The sequence below is a fragment of the Bufo gargarizans genome, chromosome 2 (assembly GCF_014858855.1).
Source record: "Bufo gargarizans isolate SCDJY-AF-19 chromosome 2, ASM1485885v1, whole genome shotgun sequence".
Taxonomy (NCBI): domain Eukaryota; kingdom Metazoa; phylum Chordata; class Amphibia; order Anura; family Bufonidae; genus Bufo; species Bufo gargarizans.
This window is the reverse complement of record NC_058081.1, coordinates 89,723,717-89,745,619: the sequence shown is the minus strand read 5'-3', so window position 1 is coordinate 89,745,619 and position 21,903 is coordinate 89,723,717. Positions and strand designations below refer to the sequence as shown.

The following is a 21,903-nucleotide window of genomic DNA, read 5'->3' as shown; positions in this document are numbered from 1 at the left end:
ATTTCTTCCTTGACGCCTGTTCCTGCCTTACACTAGATGGCTATTGCAAATGTTTCATTTGCTACATAAAGCATGCCTCCCAAGTGTCTGTCTTTTGGAGGGACAGTCCCTCTTTTTGACCCATGTCCCTGGGGATTTAATGGATACAAGTGCATAAATTTTTTTTGTAAATTGCTCCTTACAAAAGTGTCTGTATGAATTCTACCTGTATATTAGACCATAAAGGTCATTATTTTGTGCAGTTTCTACTAGGGATTGACCGATTATCGGTTTTACCGATATTATCAGCAGATATTCAGGATTTTGAACGTTATCGGTATCTATTTTGTCGATATACCGATAACGTGTTGGGAACAAGGATCGCGCTGCTGACAGCGCTCTCCGTGTTCCCTCAGCAGCACAGGGGAGAAGGAAGCAGTGTCTCCCTCCCCCTGTGCTGCTGCTGCCACCATTGAGAGGAGGGGAGGGGCTGTGGCCACTGCGCTACCAATGAAGATAACCCTTTCATTAATTCATATACAGGAGGCGGGAGCTGGCTGCAGAATCACATAGCCGGCTCCCAACCTCTATGAGCGGTAGCTGAGATCCGCGGTAGTTAACCCCTCAGGTGCCGCACCTGAGGGGTTACCTGCCGCGGATCGCGGCCACCGCTCATAGAGGTCGAGAGCTGGCTATGTGATTCTGCAGACAGCTCCCGCCTCCTGTATATGAATTAATGAGAGAGTTATCTTTATTGGTGACGCTGTGCGCCCCCCCCCCCCCCCTCAGTATGAATCATTGTTGGCGCAGTGCGCCCCCCCACATTAATCATTGGTGGCAGTGGCCACAGGGTCCCCCCTCCTCCTCCTCCATGGAAGTTCCGATTGGAGCCCCAGCAGTGTAAGCCTGGGGCTCTGATCGGTTACCATGGCAGCCAGGACGCTATTGAAGCCCTGGCTGCCATGGTCAGCTCCATGCTGCTGTGTGCACAAAGCACAGGGCAGCAGGGACAGTGTGAGCTCCTATTCACCCTGATAGAGCTCTATCAGGGTGAATAGGACAAGGGTTCTTTTCCCTAAGGGGGCTAAGGCCTCTTTCACACGGGCGTCAGTTTTTTTGCCCGGATAAGAGCCGGGTGCGTTGCGGGAAAATGCGCAATTTTTCCGCGCGAGTGCAAAACATTGTCATGCGTTTCACTCGCGTGAGAAAAATCGCGCATGTTTGGTACCCAAACCCGAACTTCTTCACAGAAGTTCGGGCTTGGGATTGAGGTTCGGAAGATTGTATTATTTTCCCTTATAACATGGTTATAAGGGAAAATAATAGCATTCTGAATACAGAATGCATAGTAAAACAGCGCTAGAGGGGTTAAAAAAAAAATTAAAAAAAAAATTTAATTCACCTTAGTCCACTTCATCGCGAAGCCCGGCATCTCCTTGTGTCTCCTCTGCTGAACAGGACCTGGGGTGAGCTGCTGCATTAAATACAGGTTAAGGACCTTTGATGACGTCACTCCGGTCATCACATGGTACGTCACATGATCTTTACCATGGTGATTCACCATGGTAAAAGACCATGTGATGACCGGAGTGACGTCATCAAAGGTCCTTAACCTGTATTTAATGCAGCAGCTCACCCCAGGTCCTGTTCAGCAGAGGAGACACAAGGAGATGCCGGGCTTCGCGATGAAGTGGACTAAGGTGAATTAAATTTTTTAAAATTTTTTTTTTTTTTAACCCCTCTAGCGCTGTTTTACTATGCATTCTGTATTCAGAATGCTATTATTTTCCCTTTATAACCATGTTATAAGGGAAAATAATAATGATCGGGTCTCCATCCCGATCGTCTCCTAGCAACCGTGCGTGAAAATCGCACCGCATCCGTACTTGCTTGCGGATGCTATGCGATTTTCACGCTTCCCATTCACTTCTATGGGGCCTGCGTCGCGTGAAAAAAATAAATAAAATAAAAAAAAAATTAAAAAAAAAAAAAAAAAAAAAAAAAAAAATCGGACAATATAGAGCATGCTGCGATTTTCACTCAACGCACAAGTGATGCGTGAAAATCACCGCTCATGTGCGCAGCCCCATAGAAATGAATGGGTCAGGATTCAGTGCGGGTGCAATACGTTCACCGCACGCATCGCACCCGCATGGAAAACTCCCCCGTGTGAAAGGGGCCTAAAAGTAAGAAAATAAAAATTTATAATATATATATACAAACATACATATACACACACGTTAGCAATAAACATTTATTTTCAGTAGATTTTTATTTTTTTTAATAAATACTCACAGAATATCGGTATAAATTATCGGCTATCGGCCTGAAAGTTCACAGATTATCGGTATCGGCCCAAAAAAAAAAAAAAAAAAGATATTGAAGGGCAAGAAAAATTAAAATAAATTGTCCCAGGGGCTCCACATGCTATAAAAATATAAATAAACTTACACTCATCACCTAGCCAATCCCCAGCTACTGCAGTTGTGATGGGGGGGGGTCAGTAATTATGCTTTGGGCGGAGTTAGAGGCATGGCCTAGTATGAAAATAATTGCCGCGATGCATGCCGGCATATATTGTCCCTCTTTGCGATTTTCAAAAGTTGGGAGGTATGCTTAAAGTAGAACTTCCACAAAAATTGTTAATTCTCTGACCTGTTAGAAAGGTGCATGATGTAAGCTGCAGTGAAGGAAATCTCACCAATGACTTTATTTGGGAGTTTTAACTTCCCTTCTGATCCTCAGCTGTGTCATGTGACTAAAACTCTGATCTCCAACTGACATCGGACAGGAAGTCAGTTACCTCTCTATTCATTCCTATGAGACTGACATTGAGGCTCCCATAGGAATACATAGAGAAACGGACTTCCTGCCTACACATAAGATGCTGTGTTATTTGGAAAGTCTGATTGCTGGTCATATGACACAGCTAAGGATCAGAAGGAAGGGGATAACTCACAAATACAGTCACTGGTAAGAACCACTTTTGCGTTGCATGAAAATCGCAGCATGCTCTATTTTGTGCGTTTTTTCACGCAACGCAGGCCCCATGGAAGTGAATGGGGCTGCGTGAAAATCGCAAGCAAGTAAGTGAGGATGCAGTGCGATTTTCACGCATGGTTGCTAGGAGATGATAGGGACCCGATCATTATTATTTTCCCTTATAACATGGTTATAAGGGAAAAATAATTGCATTCTTAATACAGAATGCTTAGTAAAATAGGGCTGGAGAGGTAAAAAAAAAATAAATAATAATTTAACTTCCCTTAATCCACTTGTTCGCGCAGCCGGCACCTCTTTTGTCTTCTTCTTTGCTGTCCAGGAGGAAAAAGGACCTGTGGTGACGTCACTGCGCTCATCACATTGTGATGGATCATGTGACGGACCATGTGATGAGCGCAGTGACGTCACCACAGGTCCTTTTCCTCCCAGGTCATCAAAGAAGAAACCGGGCTGCGTGAACAAGTGGATGAGGGGAGTTAAAAAACTTTTTTACCCCTCCATCCCTAATTTACTTAACATTCTGTATTAAGAATGCTATTATTTTCCCTAATAACCATGTTATAAGGGAAAATAATAAAATCTACACAACACCTAACCCAAACCCGAACTTCTGTGAAGAAGTCTGGGTTCGGGTCTGGGTACTAAACATGCCAATTTTTCTCACGCGCATGCAAAACGCATTAAAATGTTTTGCACTCGCAGGAAAAAAATCGTGCATTTTCCCGCGACGCACCAGCATCTTATCCGGCCCAAATCCATGACGCCTGTGTGAAAGAGGCCTAAGACTGTCAATGTTGCTTTGATTTTTTCTCCTGTGTGAATAAACACTGAAGTTTTGTTTTACAAACTGTTTCTTTTGCCTCTGTTCTGCAGCCGCTTACCCTGCCTACCGGAGCAAATCCTATACTAGATCTAAGGAGTGCAACCCACATAAGAGAAAATCTTACAGAAAGGGAAACTAAAACAAGCAAATGGAAAATCTCTTTGGAACCAGCAGCAGACAGGACACAGAGGTTTGTATAATTTACTCTTGGCAATATTTCCCACTCCTTCGGTATTTTGAACTGCTCCACTGTGGTAAGGAAAACCTGATTATTTGTAGTCACTTTCCATTTTGTGATGGGTCTTTCTTATTACCAGCAAAAGCTAAAACTGTAAGGCCTCTTTACATGAGCTGATAGTTTTGCATGCAAGTTAAATCTGTTTTGTCTTTGATTGCATTCAGCGTTTCAGTTTTTATCATCCTGATTGTATTGGTTTTTCATGCGAGAAGAAAAACTGAAGGATAACACTCAACTTCTTCAAGCAACCATCAGTGAGGAACACATTGCAACCGGATGCCTGCCGTTTTTCATGCAGCCCCATTCATTTCTACAGGGCCAGGACTGCGTGAAAAACGCTGCTCATGTGCATATACCCATTGAAATTAATGGGTCAGGATTCAGTCCAGATGCTGCCCGTTCACAAAATGAATCGCATCACAACGGAAAACTCGCTTGGGTGACGTTTGCCTTAAAATTTTAGTTTAAATCAACCTTCCTAGCAAAGCTCTAACTCAGCAGTGCTAAGGAGACTCTTCAGTGTGGTACTGAGCGCTGAAGACTCCTGCGTGTAACAAGTCCGATAGGCAGGCTCATGGGCAGGGATAGTTTGGGCATTAGTGATGAGCAGAAGGGGCAATATTCAAATTTGTGATATTTTGCCATATATTCGCAAATTCATTATCTCCAGTCATTATTTTCTTGATTGCGGAGATCGGCAATTGAAAAATTTGTGACGAAAATTTGCATTACGAAAATTCGCAATCAACACTACTCCTAAAGTCAAAGATATTGCAGCCTTCTCGTTGGCCCAAAAGCTAGAAGCGCGGGGGGGGAGAATCATGTGTACCGATAAAAAAATAAATATGGAATATTCGAAATTACATATATAATAACGAAAAAAGGGCAGCACTCCATCAAGTAAAAAATGAAGAAAATTCTTTAATTACCCATATGGGACAAGCTTGTCCCATATGGGTAATTAAAGAATTTTTTCATTTTTTACTTGATGGAGTGCTACCCTTTTTTCGTTATTTTATCTATCTGGATTGGCTTTTATCCGCATTGGGCCAGTTGCACCCACACTTTCCATTGACGGTGCTGCCACTGAATCTTTTTTCATATATATATATATATATATATATATATATATATATATATATATATATATATATATATATATATATATATATATATATATATATATATATATATATATAACCAAAAGAAGAAACACAGCAGCACGAGACCAAAAAATTGTGGGTGCAAGTCCTCACAGCCGCAGGCTTAGACGGCTATAAACAAGTAGAGTAACCAAAGATGAGGCAGCACTCCAATGGAAAGTAAAAGGTGGATCCTTTATTCCCCTCTGTGCAACGTTTCAACCGTCTCAATGCGGTCTTTCTCCCGCATTGAGACGGTTGAAACGTTGCACAGAGGGGAATAAAGGATCCACCTTTTACTTTCCATTGGAGTGCTGCCTCATCTTTGGTTACATTATATATATATATATATATATATATATATATATATAATAAAATCACTATATTTTATAAGTGCCGATATTCACGATAAAAATTTGCAATTCGAATATTCGTGATCAAAAACTATTGGGCAGATCTACATAGTCAGGGACTGGGATAGTAGCAAGAGGTGGCTGGAAGTCTCTATATGTTACACACAGGAATCTTCAGCGCTCAGTTAAACTTGGACACTGAAGACAGACTCTGTTAGGGCCGATTCATAAGAACATGCTCGGTCCAGGAAACCCTGACCCAAACTGACTGTATCAGTGTTTTATGACAAAGTCAGTTCCTATAGCATTGCAGGTCAATTGTACTGTACTCACGTGGCATTTCCCAGACCAAGCACGGTCATGTGAGTCAGCCCTTAGAGCTGTGTTCAGTGAACATCCACTTCTATGTCATTCATGCCTCCCAACTGTCCCAAATCTACAGTTCCGAGATTCTCTCTGTTCTTCATTCCCTGGATGGCTGCGGCATGTCTCAACTTCAACTATAAGATGCAGGTACAGTGGAATACAACCAGTCCCCTGTTAGCAGTTTGGCACAGGTAGGCACGATGCAGAGATGTAATTGTTCTACTGTGCCTATCCACAGAAGGGGGAAATGGAACAGATCTGCTCTGCATTATTGTGAGAATGTGGGTTAAGTGTCACAATGTAGGGGGAGGGGAGGAACACCATAATGACCACAGAAGAAAAATGACCCGAAACTTGGCCTCACAGCTAGGGAAAGGAAAAAAGGTCACCACCTAAACCAAGCCCTGACTCCTGTCAGTATGAATAGACCCTGAAGGTGGGAATATTCATACACCAGAAACCTAGGCCCTAGAAACCCTGAAAATCCCTAGGCGTAGTGACAGGATCTGAGACCACTGGTTCCTTTCCAGATGAATGAACCAGCATCTCCCTGAGGCCTAGGAAACAATGAGCAAAAGGGGACAACAAAATACAAAGGGGAATACACTTATCGTATATAGAAAATGGATGAGCAGGAACTCAGAAGAGGACAACACACCAGCTCTTCCAACTCCAGGCAGATAATATCAACCGCATGGTAAGAAGTGTGAGTTCAGACTAAACAGAGGAGCAGTAATGACCACAAGCTACACCTGAAACAAAAGGAGTGGTCATACCAACAACAACACTGCAAAGTGAAAACCAAGAGACTGTCAGATAACCTCACGTGATGCAAGTCTCTCAGATCTTTTAACTTCTGTCACGGGAGAGATCATTACAGTAAGTGAGCATTAAAGGATGGATTAATCCAGTCATCATATGAGGTCTAGTTTATTTAGGAATGTATAGTATGTACAAGGTTAGATTTCCAAAGTGAGATAAGGACACTAAATAAGACAAATACCTAACAGTAGAATGGGAAAATCAACTGTGGGTTACTGGAGAGTGGTAGTTCCAGTTCTTGGGAAACTGCTTTTACCTGAAACGTATTTTCTACTAACAGGCTTTGCTAATGGCAAACTATGCAGATACCTCCAGTAATTCCTATGTAGAGAAGGATCATGATGTGGAAGAGTCTTACACCCTCTTTTATGTATTCTTCAGTATGGACATAACCAGAATCAGGTAACAAGGTAGAAAGTTGGTAGATGGGCAGAAACTGAACAGACACCTTTGCAGGATATTAGCATGCTAGGAAGCACCCTCCCATGCTGGTGAACATAAGGATGCATGTGCTGTCCCTTTAAGAGCCAGGGGAGGGGGGGGGGGGAGCCTATGGGCAGTGGAGGCCTTTCTGGCAAACAGTCCACAGCCTGCGCAAAGGGACCGAGCAGACTGTGAGTGGAAGAGACCCAAGAACTCATGATTGACCTGCCATTCCTACAATCTGGTCCTGTTTATTAGGCTTCATGCACACAAAAGTGTTCGTTTTGCAGTTCACAAACTATGCAAAACTCCAAAATACAGATATGGTCAGTGTGCCATCCGTTTTCTTTTTTTTTTTTTTTGCCAACCCATTGACATCAGTGGGTCCGTGGTCCACATTTTGCAGACATTCTTTTTGTGGAACGGACATACGGATGCAGAAAGAACATGGATGAACTGTGAGGTTTCCACATGAGTACTATATATACTGGCGTATAAGACTACTTTTGAGCCCTAGAAAATATTTTCTAGAGTGGGGGGGGGGGTTGTCTTATACGCCGGGTATGGCGGGCGCTGCAGTGCCGGGACGCCCGAATTATCAACAGAGAGAGCCCGGGCTATTGCCTTGTATCCCCAGCAGCTGAGAGCTGCGATGTAACCCACGGCATATGCCCCCCGTGCGCTGTACCTTGTATACCGCCCCCTGCTCTGTACCTTGTATGCCTCCCCCCTGCTCTGTACCTTGTATGCCCCTTGTACCGCCATCCTCCCGGACGCTCGCATCTCGCTCCTACGCATGTGCGAGATTTCATGTGGCGAGCGTGGATACACGGGATCCTCACGGCCACTCGCATCTCGCTCCTGCGCATGTGCGAGATCTCCGTGCGGCGTATCTAAGTGCGGCGCAGATGTGCATATGTGAATGTGAATATGAAGAATAACATAACAAAAACATGTTCAGGGTATAGGTGGCACATGTTTAGGGTCTGGGAGGCAGGGAGGGAGGACATGGAAGGTGGTGGGATACAGGGATGGTGGTGATACCATGGGATGGCGGTGGTACCTAGGGATGGTGGGATGCAGGGATGACAGTGGGATGCAGGGATGGCGGTGGTACCCAGGGATGGCAGTGGTACCCAGGGATGCAGTAATGTACTGCTGTGTGTTGAAAAAGGGGTAGTCTTATACGGCGAGTATATCCCAAACTCTATATTTTCAGTGTAAAAGTTGGGGGTCGTCTTATACGCCCAGTCGTCTTATACGCCAGCATATATGGTATGTCCTTTACACAAAAAGATAGAATATCTCCTATTCTTGGATGCAAAATGCAGACCATGGACCCAATGACTTAAAAAAAAAAAAAAAAAAAAAAAAAAGTGGATGCAACACGGATGGTAGATGGACAGCAAAATACAAGTGGTCGTGTGCATGAGGCTTCTCATTATACAGCCGTGAGCAACCCAATGCTGCAGTTGGTTGTTGTCTTGTACCACTCCTTAGTGAAAAGCTGCCCAACAAATACTTCACACAGTATACATCTTCTAAAGCTTGCATCATGCAACCATCTGCATTAGATATTGTATGGCAAACATCTAACCAAAACCCCTACCACAGCAGTATCAGAATCACAGGTAACTACAAGTTCTTGGAATTATCTATTCATGCTACAAAGTTTTACATGCACCAGCACAAACTGCTGGAAAAAACTAGCATTTCCCATTGCAATAATCCAACTATGAGCTTGTTAGGTAGTGGAGCCGTCTGCCAGAGCTAGGCCACGTTGTCCACAATCCTGTGGTCACCTTTTTTATTTACATGTTCATTTACAAACCATGAGAAGACTAATCAATACTAGAAAGTCTTAGTATACAAATACTATTAATCACTGACTTGTCAGCCGTTACTCATTAGTCAGGATATTAATGAATACCAGCTACTCATTTGTTAGCTAGCGGGAGGTGGGACAATTTCCAAACAACCTGCCATAACTCATACCGTATGTGTAATTATGCCAGCAAGGCAAATTGTTCCAACTCTACTTGCCATATACTCTGGTAATGATCTCCAGAACAGGTAAGTTCCCCTTCGTAAATATCAGATCATGAGATTATCATAGGGAACTTATAAAATCACTTATGAAGTCAAAAGGGGTTATCCAACCCTTATAACGCCCCCCCCAAAATGCCCAGGCACATCATACAGTTTATACTTACCCCGCTCCCCGGCAACCGTGTTGCTCCTGATGCCCCCACGAGTGACGGGGGGGGGGGGGTTTCAGCCAATAGCAGGCTGCGATGAGTCTCCCTAGCCTCGCGGCGAGATGCAGCGGAGAGACGCGGGTGCCGGGAAGCGGGGCAAGTACAACCTGTATCAGGTGCCCAGGCATTTTGGGAGGCATTATAGTGGTTGGATAAGCCCTTTAATGCATTATCTTCAGTGGTCCCATGAAGTTACTGTAGGTCCTTGTTTTGCGGACCCGTTGCATTCATAGATCTCCCCATCTAGTTGACTCATTTCTACTACTTAGATCAGGCATCCTCAAACTGCGGCCCACCTGCTGTTGTAAAACTACAACTCCCACAATGCCTTGCTGTAGGCTGATACCTGTAGGCTGTTCGGGCATGCTGGGAGTTGTAGTTTTGCAACAGCTGGAGGGCCGCAGTTTGAGGATGCCTGACTTAGAGGATGAGACTATTTAGTATATCCTGTATAGTCAAATGGCCTTTAAATGCAATTTCCTTATGCAAGCAAGAGGAGAGAGGGAAGGCATGTGCCCCAGGAGCTTGGTGATATAAAGGAGGGGGGGGGGGGGACACCAATAATAAGACCACAGAGCTTGGAGACGGACAGTCCTGCATAAGCTGTCAGAAGTGAATCTTTCCCTATGGACACTTTTTTTTACTTCATGCATGTATTTTTGGGCTGAAAAGTATTTTTTGCAGTAGGGTTTTATTAAAAATGTTGGCTTCTTGGTGTCTGCAGCTTCTATGTCTACCATAGGCTACAGAATATTATTTACAATGGAACCCATCAGAGAGCTTGTCTGACGGCTTGGTCACTCTTCTCTTATGAATGATCTTCTAAGCCCATTTATGATAATATGAAGAAGGAATATATCTCCTTTTCTTGCCATACATTACATTCTCAAGGTTACCTGGGCTGTTCGCCACATTCCAAAGTGAAGGAAATTATTCAAATGAGGGCCCATAAGTGAAACTTGACAAAACTAGTTCTACTCTCATAGCTATGTGTTTACCATGAAATAAACACTGGAAAACACAAGTGGTGCATGCATCAAACGTATCCAATAGGATGGAGCCATAATGTTAGACAGTGAGGCAGGATAAGGACTTGATGTATGATTAAGGGTTCATTCACACGTCCGTATGTGATCCGCAAAACACGGACACCGGCAATGTGCGTTCCGCATTTTGCGTACCGCACATCGCCGGCACTCTCATAGAAAAATGCCTTTTCTTGTCCGCAATTGCGGACAAGAATAGGACATGGTCTATTTTTTGGCGTAACGGAAGTGTGGATCCGCAAATGCACATGCAAACAGCACATTCCGGCCCCATTTAAAAAAATCAACGGGTCCGCACCTGTTCCGCAAAATTGCGGAATGGAGGCGGACGTGTGAATGGACCCCAAAAGTATGTAAGTATATAAGTCAAAAGGGCCCTCCCCCTACGCAAGCGTTTTCCTTTGTGTTTGTGGAAAGTCTTCGTGCTCCTGGTCTGGCTTTGAATAAACCTGCTTTTTCCTGAAGGTTTTGTTTCTCATGAGTGTTGTTCTATGGAGTCAAATATACATGCATTTAAAGGGTTTCTCCAGGATTAGGAAAACAAGGCGTCTTTCTTTCAAAAAACAGCACCACACAGGTTGTGTGCAGTAATGCAGCTCTCTAAGAGACTCCAATGGGGCTGAGCTACACGACCACACACAATCCATGGACAGGGTGGTACTGTTTTTGAAAGAAAGTAGCCATGTTTTTCTAATTCTGAACAACCCCTTTTAGTAAAAAATAAAATAAAAAAAATAAATAAATATATATATAATAATAAATAATATATCCTTTAAACCATCACTGCTGTGTAGCTGTCTAAAGATATAAGCTTATACCATATTCTAAGGATAAAACATAAGTGTGAGCTCAGTGGCGGTCTACCGTTGGGACCTTACTGATGCGAACAGGGGTCATTCACCTGGTATCAATGTTGTAGCAGTCAAGCAGGTGTGCAGCTGATCCATTCATCTCTATGGGACTGCTGAAGAGCTGGAGAGTACAGCGTTCAGCCATTTCCAGCAGTCTCCTAGAGAACAAATGGAGCAGCAGAGTGCCCGATTGACCTGCTGCACCATCAGGACTGGGGAACGGGACCCCTGTTCTCGGGATCGGTGGGGGTTCCACAATTCGGACACCCACCAATCAGTTAGTTATCCCTTAATCTGTGGATATTGGATAACTTTAAGAGGTACAACTGCAGTAAGGGCCAATTTACATGAGTAGATTAGAAGGCCAATTATTAGAAAAAGAATGTTACTACCAGCTCTTGTTCCCAATAATTGCCCAGTGTAAATGTGCTGCTGTTCACCCGACTAAGTCTACTTTCACACCTCCGGTCTGAAACTCCGGCATGGCTGTTCCGGCAGAGTAGCGGAGAATCTCCGCTTGTCTGTTGGAATGCGTACAGATCTTCGCCGGACATCCCGTCTGCATCCAGCAGCGCCGGATCCAGAGAATTGAAACCGAAGGTGTAAAAGTAGCCTAAGAAGCAAACACAAATTTGTCAGGTGACGTGATGTTTATATAGCATATAAAATTATTGTTTGTTGATTGCATATTGCTCTGTGTAAACAGGGATGGGCTGCTGACGGACAATGAAACTGTATGGGGGCTAAGGATCTATTCCCATACAGAGATGATAACTGCTGTATGTAAATGCAACTGAACAAGCGGGCAGTGATTGGGAACAATTTATTCCTGATACTTGCCCTGTGCATAGTGTCACACCCATCATGGATTGATGAATCTGCCCCAGAGTTTGTACCATGTCCTATTCAAGAGAGCCAGTGGGAGCAACAAAAAGTGTTAGGGCTTGTTCACACGACTGTACTCATTTTGCGGTCAGCAAAGAATGGATCCGCAAAAAAAATACAGATGATGTCCGTGTGCATTCCGTATTTTGCGGAACGGAACAGCTGGCCCCTAATAGAACAGTCCTATCCTTGTCCGTAATGCGGACAATAATAGGACATGTTCTATTTTTTAGTGGAACAGAAATACGGATGTATGTAAATGGAATGCACACGGGAGTACCTTTAGTTTATTTTGTGGACCCATTAAAATGAATTGTTCCGTATACGGTCCGCAAAAAAATGGAACGGGCACAGAAAGAAAATGCGTTAGTGTGCATGAGGCCTTATAAAGTAATATAAAAGAATGGCACTCCTATGTTCAAGAGGTGACATAACAGCAAGGAGTGTACTGGGAGAGCCTATTCTAGCTGTATTCAGTAACAGCAATGTCCCTGGGTAAACTCAGTCTAAAGGCATTCATGAAGACAGTGCAGGGTAAAGGCTTAAAATAAGATTTCAAAGCAATAGAGAACAGCAGGTTTTCTGGGGTTTTTAGCCTTCCTCTGGATCAACCTGCTGGATAACAGGATGGACGGATGTCTTTTTTCAGCCTTACAATCTATGTTACTATGCTAATTAAAAAGGGAAAACTTTCATCAAATATTTTTACACATATTAACCTACATGTGAATATGCTATGTAATTAAAAAAAATATATATAAAATACAGATGGATAGTTTTTTGAAGTCCCTGCTGTCCTAGCTCTTTAAAGGGATTCTCCAAGAACAAGAACCCCTGTTGAGATAACCGGGCAGGGTACCAAAGTGAAAAAAAATAAAAATAAAATAAAATCTGACTTGTCATAGGCGCCCTGGGTCCACGCCGAGTCTCCTTCATTTCCAGGTCCTGCAGCCACAAAAGGGTCTACATTCAGTGACGTATTCAGGTACGGCACAAAACCTCTGCCACCGCTTGGTTGGTCGACAGTGGTGACGAGTGTCACTCTTGCGGTCCAGCGGGGACCATAACTGGAGGAGAAAGTAGCTCAACACTGGACCGGGAGTGTCTATGACATCCTGCTTGGCCATCTCAGAAGGGGGTCCTAGGCTCAGGGAACCCCTTAAACTTTTTTTGTTTGGACATTTTGCACAGCAAATAGTCTTGCATAACTTTCTCAGACATCACTGCAACCAGAGAGAGCCCTCTGTAGTGACTCAGAGCATCACACATTAAACTGACCAATGCAAGTATCTTCTCTGAGCAGCTTTATAAAGGCTTATCAAGAAAGCGGTCCTAGCATTCTACACCTACTATTATCACAAAGATCACCTTACGGCTACCATCTTTCACTGACAATGGATTACCTATCTATATGGAAGGTCTTATCTTTTGGGTTGACTGCTACAGAGGGAGATTTTGTACGTCATTATTAATGGCACAGAACTGCAGAAATGAAGGAAAATAATAAAGACAAATATATATTTTCTTGGAATATTGGGTTTCAGAGAATACCCCTTTCTGATGGAAGTGTCCCTTTAATAGTGCGTGACACTTCCACCTCGGGCTCTGAACTCCAGGTCAGTCTGGTGAGTCCACATCTAAGTATTTGCAGTGTACACAGACCGCACTGTAGATCCATGCGGGGATTTCAGCACAGAGCACTGAACTACTACAGCAGTCTGTCCACACCCACTGTACTGCCGCCTCGGGGCATTCACCATGTATTTTACTCAGCCACACCTAACACTGAAGAATAGTAACAAGCTCCTATAGAGTCAATGCAACTACGGAGTCCTGTGGGGAGATGTAATTCTATATTCTATCTAATTCCTCCGGTAATGTTAATGGTTCATTGATGCAAGGTACAGGAAGGCAGTTTTAGAGGGGCATTAGTGGTACCTCTCCTTTTAACAGACTTCTGACCTATGACATTGACCCTAGCCTACGTTCTGTCCAAAATGTCCCTGTACCCACAATACTATCTTAGCAAACAAGAGATGGGGGTCTCACAACTAGTGTTGAGAGAACTTGTGTTTTCAAGTTTGGAGTACAAGGTTCGGGTTATCGAAGACCATAAGTTATGGTCTGTGGTAGCGGAATCCATAGATAACCCGAACCTTGTACGCTGAACGTGAAAACACAAGTTCGCACAACGCTAGTGGCAACCCTTGTCTCCCGAGATGGGTTGCGATACTAATATGTATTGCGATACTTGAGCTACAGTCATGGCAGGTCGCAACCCCATTCACTTAGATTACTTGGAACGTAGGCAGCGCTACAACACGAAACTTTGGTCGTGGAACTCCTGGCGTGGACAAAGACGCCATGTCCGCACCTCCCAAGATACGAACAACCATTGATGTGCCCACCATCTCTTGAGTGACCGGTGTAGTTCCAACATCACTGAAGGCTAACCTCAGGGCTACAGAAGTTTTGATGCACAACCGTTGTGGGACAATAGTGTCCACAGCGTGCAAATTGCTTGCACTACACAGATGGGCGGTTGTGCAGAGCAGTCATATGACACCAGCGCTCACTGCCATGGAAATATAATAAAGGGACGGGCAAGAAAGCGACGGGACTTGAAACGTACAAGAGTGTCATTGTTCGACACAAGCGAGACCCTTTTGAAGCTGTGAGTATTACAGCATTACCGGCTTGTTCAACTAAACCGCACCCATACCTGCTAATGTCTAACGGTGAAGCACGGAGGAGTTTGTCCTTTAGCATAGTGTGCAGTAGTATTAGCCTAACTGGTTTTCAATAAGTCAGCATGTACAAAAGAAACGTAAAAGACACATTCAGCTCTGCTACATCTGTATAAACTTTAGAAGAGAAGCCACAGTATATGCAGCAAAGTTTCAGCTAACTGTTTACCCCTAGTCCTGTCGTAGCTGTCACACCACCCTGCAGACAGTGCCCCCCCCCCCAGACTCACCTTCACAGAGACCAGGCCCAGCACAGGAACCCTTCTCAGATGTACACGGTTTATAAGTGAAAGCTGCCTGGCTGGGAGGTGACTCTCTTCCCAGGCCTGGGTGTGGTAGATCAGTGTCCCTCCTACTTTACACTTCTTTTGGTTTTAGGAACTGAGTTTATCTTACAGTGCAGAGCGTCCCTGCTATTGTGGAGCTGTATGATAAAGCTTGCTGGGCATTATAGTTCCACAGCTGCTGGGTGGACTGCTGCAGTATGTAAAGAACTGCTTTTGGAACACAGCCCAATACGCTGCGGAGCCTCCCTAGAACAGGCTGGCTGTATTCATGGGGCTGCGTTAACCCTGTGCATACTGCATGCAAGCACATTATACACTGATGTTTTATTAGAACCATCGTTTTTGTAAATTTGCTTAGTTTTTTTCCCCCCCAGAAATGTGTTTATAGTTTTTTTTTGTAATTTTGTTTAGTTCTTTTGTAATTTTGCATTTTATTTGTAACTGTTTTTTAGCTGTTTTTGGTTGCCCTCTAGTGTTGCTGTGATCAGTTCCAGCTATCATTTTTCAGACGTTGCTGCAACAGCACCAGCCATGTAACCTCTGAGATGCCATTGTGGTGACCACAAAAACTACAGAGCAGAAACAAGGGGACGCGGCGGACAAGTCCCTTGAGAAAGCGACCGCGAAACACGTGTCGGGATCCAGGATTACTTCGGTCTGTACACGTTATACGATTGTCTCCTGTATGTATCGATTTATACTGTAGCACTTTGCACTTTACTTATTTTGTTGTTGGGATTTATTTTATCCCTTCAATTATAGGAGCGTATTGTATGTATGTACTGAGGATAGCGGTCCTGTGGGTACTTTTTCCTGTGAATGTAATGCTGCTAACATATGTATATGTAACTATAGTTTAAACGTTAAACTACTAGTCTAATAAAATGTGTTATCTTTTGTATTATAGTGGTGACACAAAAATTTTAAAAATTCCGGATGTCCATAAAGAGGACCTGTCGCCTCTCCTGACATGTCTGTTTCACTAATTATTTGCATTTCCCAATGTAATAAAAGAAAGTTATGAATGAGTTACCAGCAATCTGCAATAGGGTCTGGGTCATTGGAGTCTATCTGGGTGTTACCAGTTGGGGGGGTGTCCTTGCACAGTCTGACACTAGATTGGTAACATCCAGATGGACTCTATTGACCAAGACCCTAAGGCTAGGTCTACACGACGACATTTGTTGCGCGACAGATAGGGCGCAACATTTGTCGCGCAACATTTTGTTGCACTAATGTCGAGTGACAATTTATATAATGGCAGTCTATGGTGTCGCACTGCAACATGCGACATGCTGCGACTGCGACAGTCTCAGAAAAATCCATCTCGAATGGATTTTCTGCGACTGTCGCGTCACAGTCTCAGCATGTCGCATGTTGCAGTGCAACACCATAGACTGCCATTATAAACATTGTCACTCGACATTAGTGCAACAAAATGTCGTGCGACAAATGTCGTCGTGTAGACCTGGCCTAAGGCCTCTTTGACACGAGCGTGACGGATTAGGTCCAGATGCGTTCAGGGGGCGTTCATTGAAACTCGCACTATTTTGCAAGTAAGTTCAGGCAGTTTTGTCTGCGATTGCGTTCAGTTTTTTAGTTTTTTCCGCATGGGTGCAATGCATTTTGATGCGTTTTTCAAGCACGTGATAAAAAACTGAAGGTTTACAAACAACATCTCTTAGCAACCATCAGTGAAAAACGCATCGCACCCGCACTTGCTTGCAAATGCTGCGATTTTCACGCAATGCAGAACTGATGCGTGAAAAACAACGCTCATGTACATAGACCTATTGAAATGAATGGGTGAGGATTCAGTGCGGATGTTATGGGTTCACATCACGCATTGCACCCGCGCGGAAAACTCGCTCGTGTGAAAGGGGCCTAATGCAGACTGCTAGTAGCTCATTCATAACTTTTAGTAGGAATAATAGAGGAATGGCATAGAATTAACCTACAACATAGAATTATATGAAAAGATGCAAGAAGGGATGACAACATGTCAGGAGAGGTGACAGGTCTTCTTTAAATAGGCTATCCACAGGATGTGCCTTAAATGTCTGACAGGTGCGGGTCCCACCTCTGGCTGTCTAAAGAACAGAGCCCCTGCCGCGTGCCATCGGGAATGGAGAGCAACTCATACATGTACGGCGCTCTCTATTCACTGCTACACGACTTCTGAAAATAGAGGTGTGCACTTGGGTGGCTTTTTTGGAAAGTCCCTTGGCAGCAAATGGAGTGAGTCTCACATGCGCAGCCTCTTCTCCATTCCTGAAGGCAGGTGACAGGGCCCAAGTCTTGATGTAGGAGCTGGTCCCAGAGATGGGACCCACACCTACTGGACGTTTATGGTTTATCCTGTGGATACAATTTTCAGATAGGACAACCCCTTTTAATGCTGAATTTTCCCCGGTCCTTTAAGAGTTATTTCTATCTTCTAGAATTTAAAGTAATAATGGCATATCGCTAGGATATTCCATCACTTTGTAAATATTGGGGGTCCCAGGGGTCAGACCTTGATCAATCGGAAAGCAATGATGTGTTTCACATCTTGACCATATTTCTCCCCTGCAAATTAGCACCCACAGTATTGCCCCATTCAAGTGAAAGGAGTCACTGTGCTGTACCCTGCCTGGAGGGTCACTGTGCCGGGAAACTAAATGAGCAAAGCTCCCCTTTATTGTCAGGATTAGTGGGGGTCCCAGAAGCTGGACAACACTAATTACAGTGATGGTATAGGGTAAAGGGGATATCCTACAAAAAATATTCTCCAGTTTTCAAACCAGCACCTAAATCTGAATACTTTTGTAATTGCATATCATTAAAAATTTTGTTTAGCCACTGAGTTATTTAATAAAATGTATATGTATAGCGCCACCTGCTGTTTGTTCTATTTCTTATTTCTTTGTCTTTCCCACTGAGAAGGCTGCACATGCTCAGTTTCATCCTACAGCTGCCTCCTGAGCTGTGATAGGGAGAGCTGAGACACGCCCCCTGAGCTGTGATAGGGAGAGCATGGACACGCCCCCTTAGCTGCAGCAGAAAAGACACTCCCCATGAGCTGTCAGCTTGATATAAATCTATTCTAGCAGAGCAATGAATGAGGAGATCTCTGGATCCATGTGAGGTACAGGGCTGGTTCTAGCTTTGTTAGAAACAGGTTGTCATGTACTATATGATGTCTCATTTTCATTTTTTTTACATTAATCATTACATTAATCCCACACAGAAGGCTTATCAATAAAGTGCAGTCTTTGGGCTTGGACTCCCATATTGTTGAATGGATTAGGCAGTGGCTGAGGGACAGACAACAGAGGGTTGTAGTCAATGGAGTATATTCAGACCATGGTCTTGTTACCAGTGGGGTACCTCAGGGATCTGTTCTGGGACCCATATTGTTTAATATCTTTATCAGCGAAATTGCAGAAGGCCTCGATGGTAAGGTGTGTCCTATAGCTGATGACACAAAGATTTGTAACAGGGTTGATGTTCCTGGAGGGATACACCAAATGGAAAAGAACTTAGGAAAACTAGAGGAATGGTCAAAAATCTGGCAACTAAAATGTAATGTTGATAAGTGCTAGATAATGCACCTGGGGGGTAAAAACCCAAGAGCAGAATATAAAATCAGTGATACAGTCCTAACCTCAGTATCTAAAGGAAAGGGATTTAGGGGTCATTATTTCAGAAGACTTAAAGGTAGGCAGACAATGTCATAGAGCAGCAGTAAATGCTAGCAGAATGCTTGGGTGTATAGGGAGAGGCATTACCAGTAGAAAGAGGGAGGTGCTCATGCCGCTCTACAGAGCACTAGTGAGACCTCATTTGGAGTATTGTGCTCAGTACTGGAGACCATATCTCCAGAAGGATATTGATACTTTGGAGAGAGTTCAGAGAAGAGCTACTAAACTGGTACATGGATTGCAGGATAAAACTTCCCAGGAAAGATTAAAGGACCTTAACATGTATAGCTTGGAAGAAAGACGAGACAGAGGGGATATGATAGAAACTTTTAAATACATAAAGGGAATCAACAAGGTAAAAGAGGAGAGAATATTTAAAAGAAGAAAAACTGCTACAAGAGGACATAGTTTTAAATTAGAGGGGCAAAAGTAATATCAGGAAGTATTAGGCTACTTTCACATTTGCGACAGAGAGATCCGGCAAGCAGTTCTGTCGCCGGAACTGCCTGCCGGATCAGGCAAAATGTATGCTAACTGATGGCATTAATAAGACTGATCAGAATCCTGATCAGTCTTAAAAATGCCTGATCAGTCGAAAAAATGCATTGAAATGCCGGATCCGTCTTTCCGGTGTCATCCGGCAAAACGGATCCGGCATTTATTTTTTTAACCTTTTTTTCAGTCTGCGCATGAGCAGACCGGAAGAACGGATCCGGCATTCCGGTATTCTGAATGCCGGATCCGGCACTAATACATTCCTATGGGGAAAAATGCCGGATCCGGCATTCAGGCAAGTCTTCAGTTTTTTTCGCCGGAGTATGCTACGGTTTTCTCTTTTGCCTGATCAGTCAAAACGACTGAACTGAAGACATCCAGATGCAAACTGAACGGATTAATCTCCATTCAGAATGCATGGGGATAAAACTGATCAGTTCTTTTCAGGTATAGAGCCCCTGTGACGAAACTTAGTGCCGGAAAAGAAAAACGCAAGTGTGAAAGTACCCTTACTTTACTGAGAGAGTAGTGGATGCATGGAATAGCCTTCCTGCAGAAGTGGTAGCTGCAAATACAGTGGAGGAGTTTAAGCATGCATGGGATAGGCATAAGGCCATCCTTCATATAAGATAGGGCCAGGGGCTATCCATAGTATTTAGTATATTGGGCAGACTAGATGGGCCAAATGGTTCTTATCTGCCGACACATTCTATGTTTCTATGTTCTATGATAACCCCTTTAACTGTGTTAAATGAAATCTGCAACTTCATTGGTTGCTGGTTGACATTTCCTCCCCCCAGTATTGTATAAAACCAGCAGTTCTACATAGGTCTAAATGCAAAACAAATAGTAATGCTTAACTGGTAAGTAAACCATTAAACCTGCTTTGTGCAAGGAAGACACTGAGGAATGACTTCACTGGCCTCTCCCAAATGCTCCATAGAGAAGACTGTACTGACATCGGACATGAGGCTTCAGCAGAGTCTCTGGAGGTGCGTTCAGACTGACGCTCCGTATATCACATGGGGAAGTAGTCCCCATCTGTCCGCATCTTTTCCGGCCCCATTGAGCTGAATGGGTCCGCATCCAAGCCGCAAAAACTGCAGTTCGGTTGTGGGCCAAAACAACGGTCATGTGCATGAGGCCTTAATATGAGAACCTGCTGCACCACCATCACACTAGCTATACAGGGGAGGGAGCAATGGGCTCCCCATAAGATACCATAATGAGTGGCTGAGGGTCCATGGGAGGGGGAAAAGAACAAACCATGCATGTTTTCTCCACGCCCTATTGGCCAGATGACATCTTTCAGGGCGAGAGCATGTATGAGGGACAGAAATATGCACGTGGCCTATGACCTCCGCATGGTACCCCTCTCAGCCTACGGGTACAGTCTCTCATAGAGGGCACACATTTGGTTGCACACAGAACTGTGAGGCACAGTAGCAGCAGAGCAGTCTCTATGTGTGGTATGACTCCACAGGAGATTGGTGGCAGGACAATCACCTCCCAACTTTTTGAACGGTCAAAGAGGGACACTTATGGTGCATTGTGTAAAACAGTGTTTCCCAACCAGTGTGCCTCCAGCTGTTGCAAAACTACAACTCCCAGCATGCCCACACAACCAAAGGCTGTCCGGGCATGCTGGGAGTTGTAGTTTTGCAACAGCTGGAGGCACACTGGTTGGGAAACACTGGTGTAAAAGATGCATTTTTTTTCATCTATATATTACAGTATTTATTTTTTTACACAATAGCGCAAAAATTATCTGAATATAGACATTTCTAAAACCTAAGTTGCATTAATTAATGAAATAATATAAAAGAGAGGAAACAGAGAAGAACCTGACAAACACTTACGCTGGGTTCACACCTGAGCGTTCGCAATGGAGCGCTCTGTATGCGCGATTGTACGGGCGTTTGCAATCGCGCATACAGAGACAAGCGAACGCCCATTGTCGCGCTTTCCCGGAAGTCTATGTACGGGAACGCGCGACAAGACGCCCCAAAGAAGCTCATGTACTTCTTGGGGCGTCGTGCGTTTTACAACGCGATCGTACACGCTGTAAAACGGCCAGGTGAGAACCATTCCCATAGGGAATCATTGGTTCTTGCCTGTTGCGCGTTTTACAGCGCGTAGGAAGGCTCTGTAAAACGCACGGGTGTGAACCCAGCCTTAGTGGATCAATACAGAGCGTCATGTGGTACACGTGTCACGGCCACTATTCAGGGCATAGTGGCCTGATGGGTTCAGAATCTCAGGGTACTACTCTCTTTATCAAGTTTGGGCCTGCCACATTACAGTCTCTGAATCAGAAGTGGTTTGCAACCATTTACACGACTCAGGGTGATCTCTTCACAGGGAGCAATCACTCATTTAAGTGGCCTAATAAGCAGCAGTAGCCTAGAGCATATCCACTGTGTAGGCAGTGGACCATAACCATGCTACCACGCTGACGCTTTCTGCTGCCTGGCCCAGGGATGATATCCCAAAACACTGGCT

General features: G+C 44.1%; 1 protein-coding gene across 1 annotated transcript in view; it reads right to left on the bottom strand.

Annotated features, from left to right (window-relative positions):
- The window catches only part of ANXA4 (annexin A4), a 93,252-nt gene extending 77,978 nt beyond the window's left edge, over nt 1-15,274 (bottom strand). The window contains exon 1 of the mRNA XM_044279287.1: nt 15,167-15,274. The gene's annotated coding sequence lies outside the window, so the exon portion shown is untranslated. The remainder of the gene's footprint in view (nt 1-15,166) is intronic.
- Nucleotides 15,275-21,903: the final 6,629 nt, after the last annotated feature.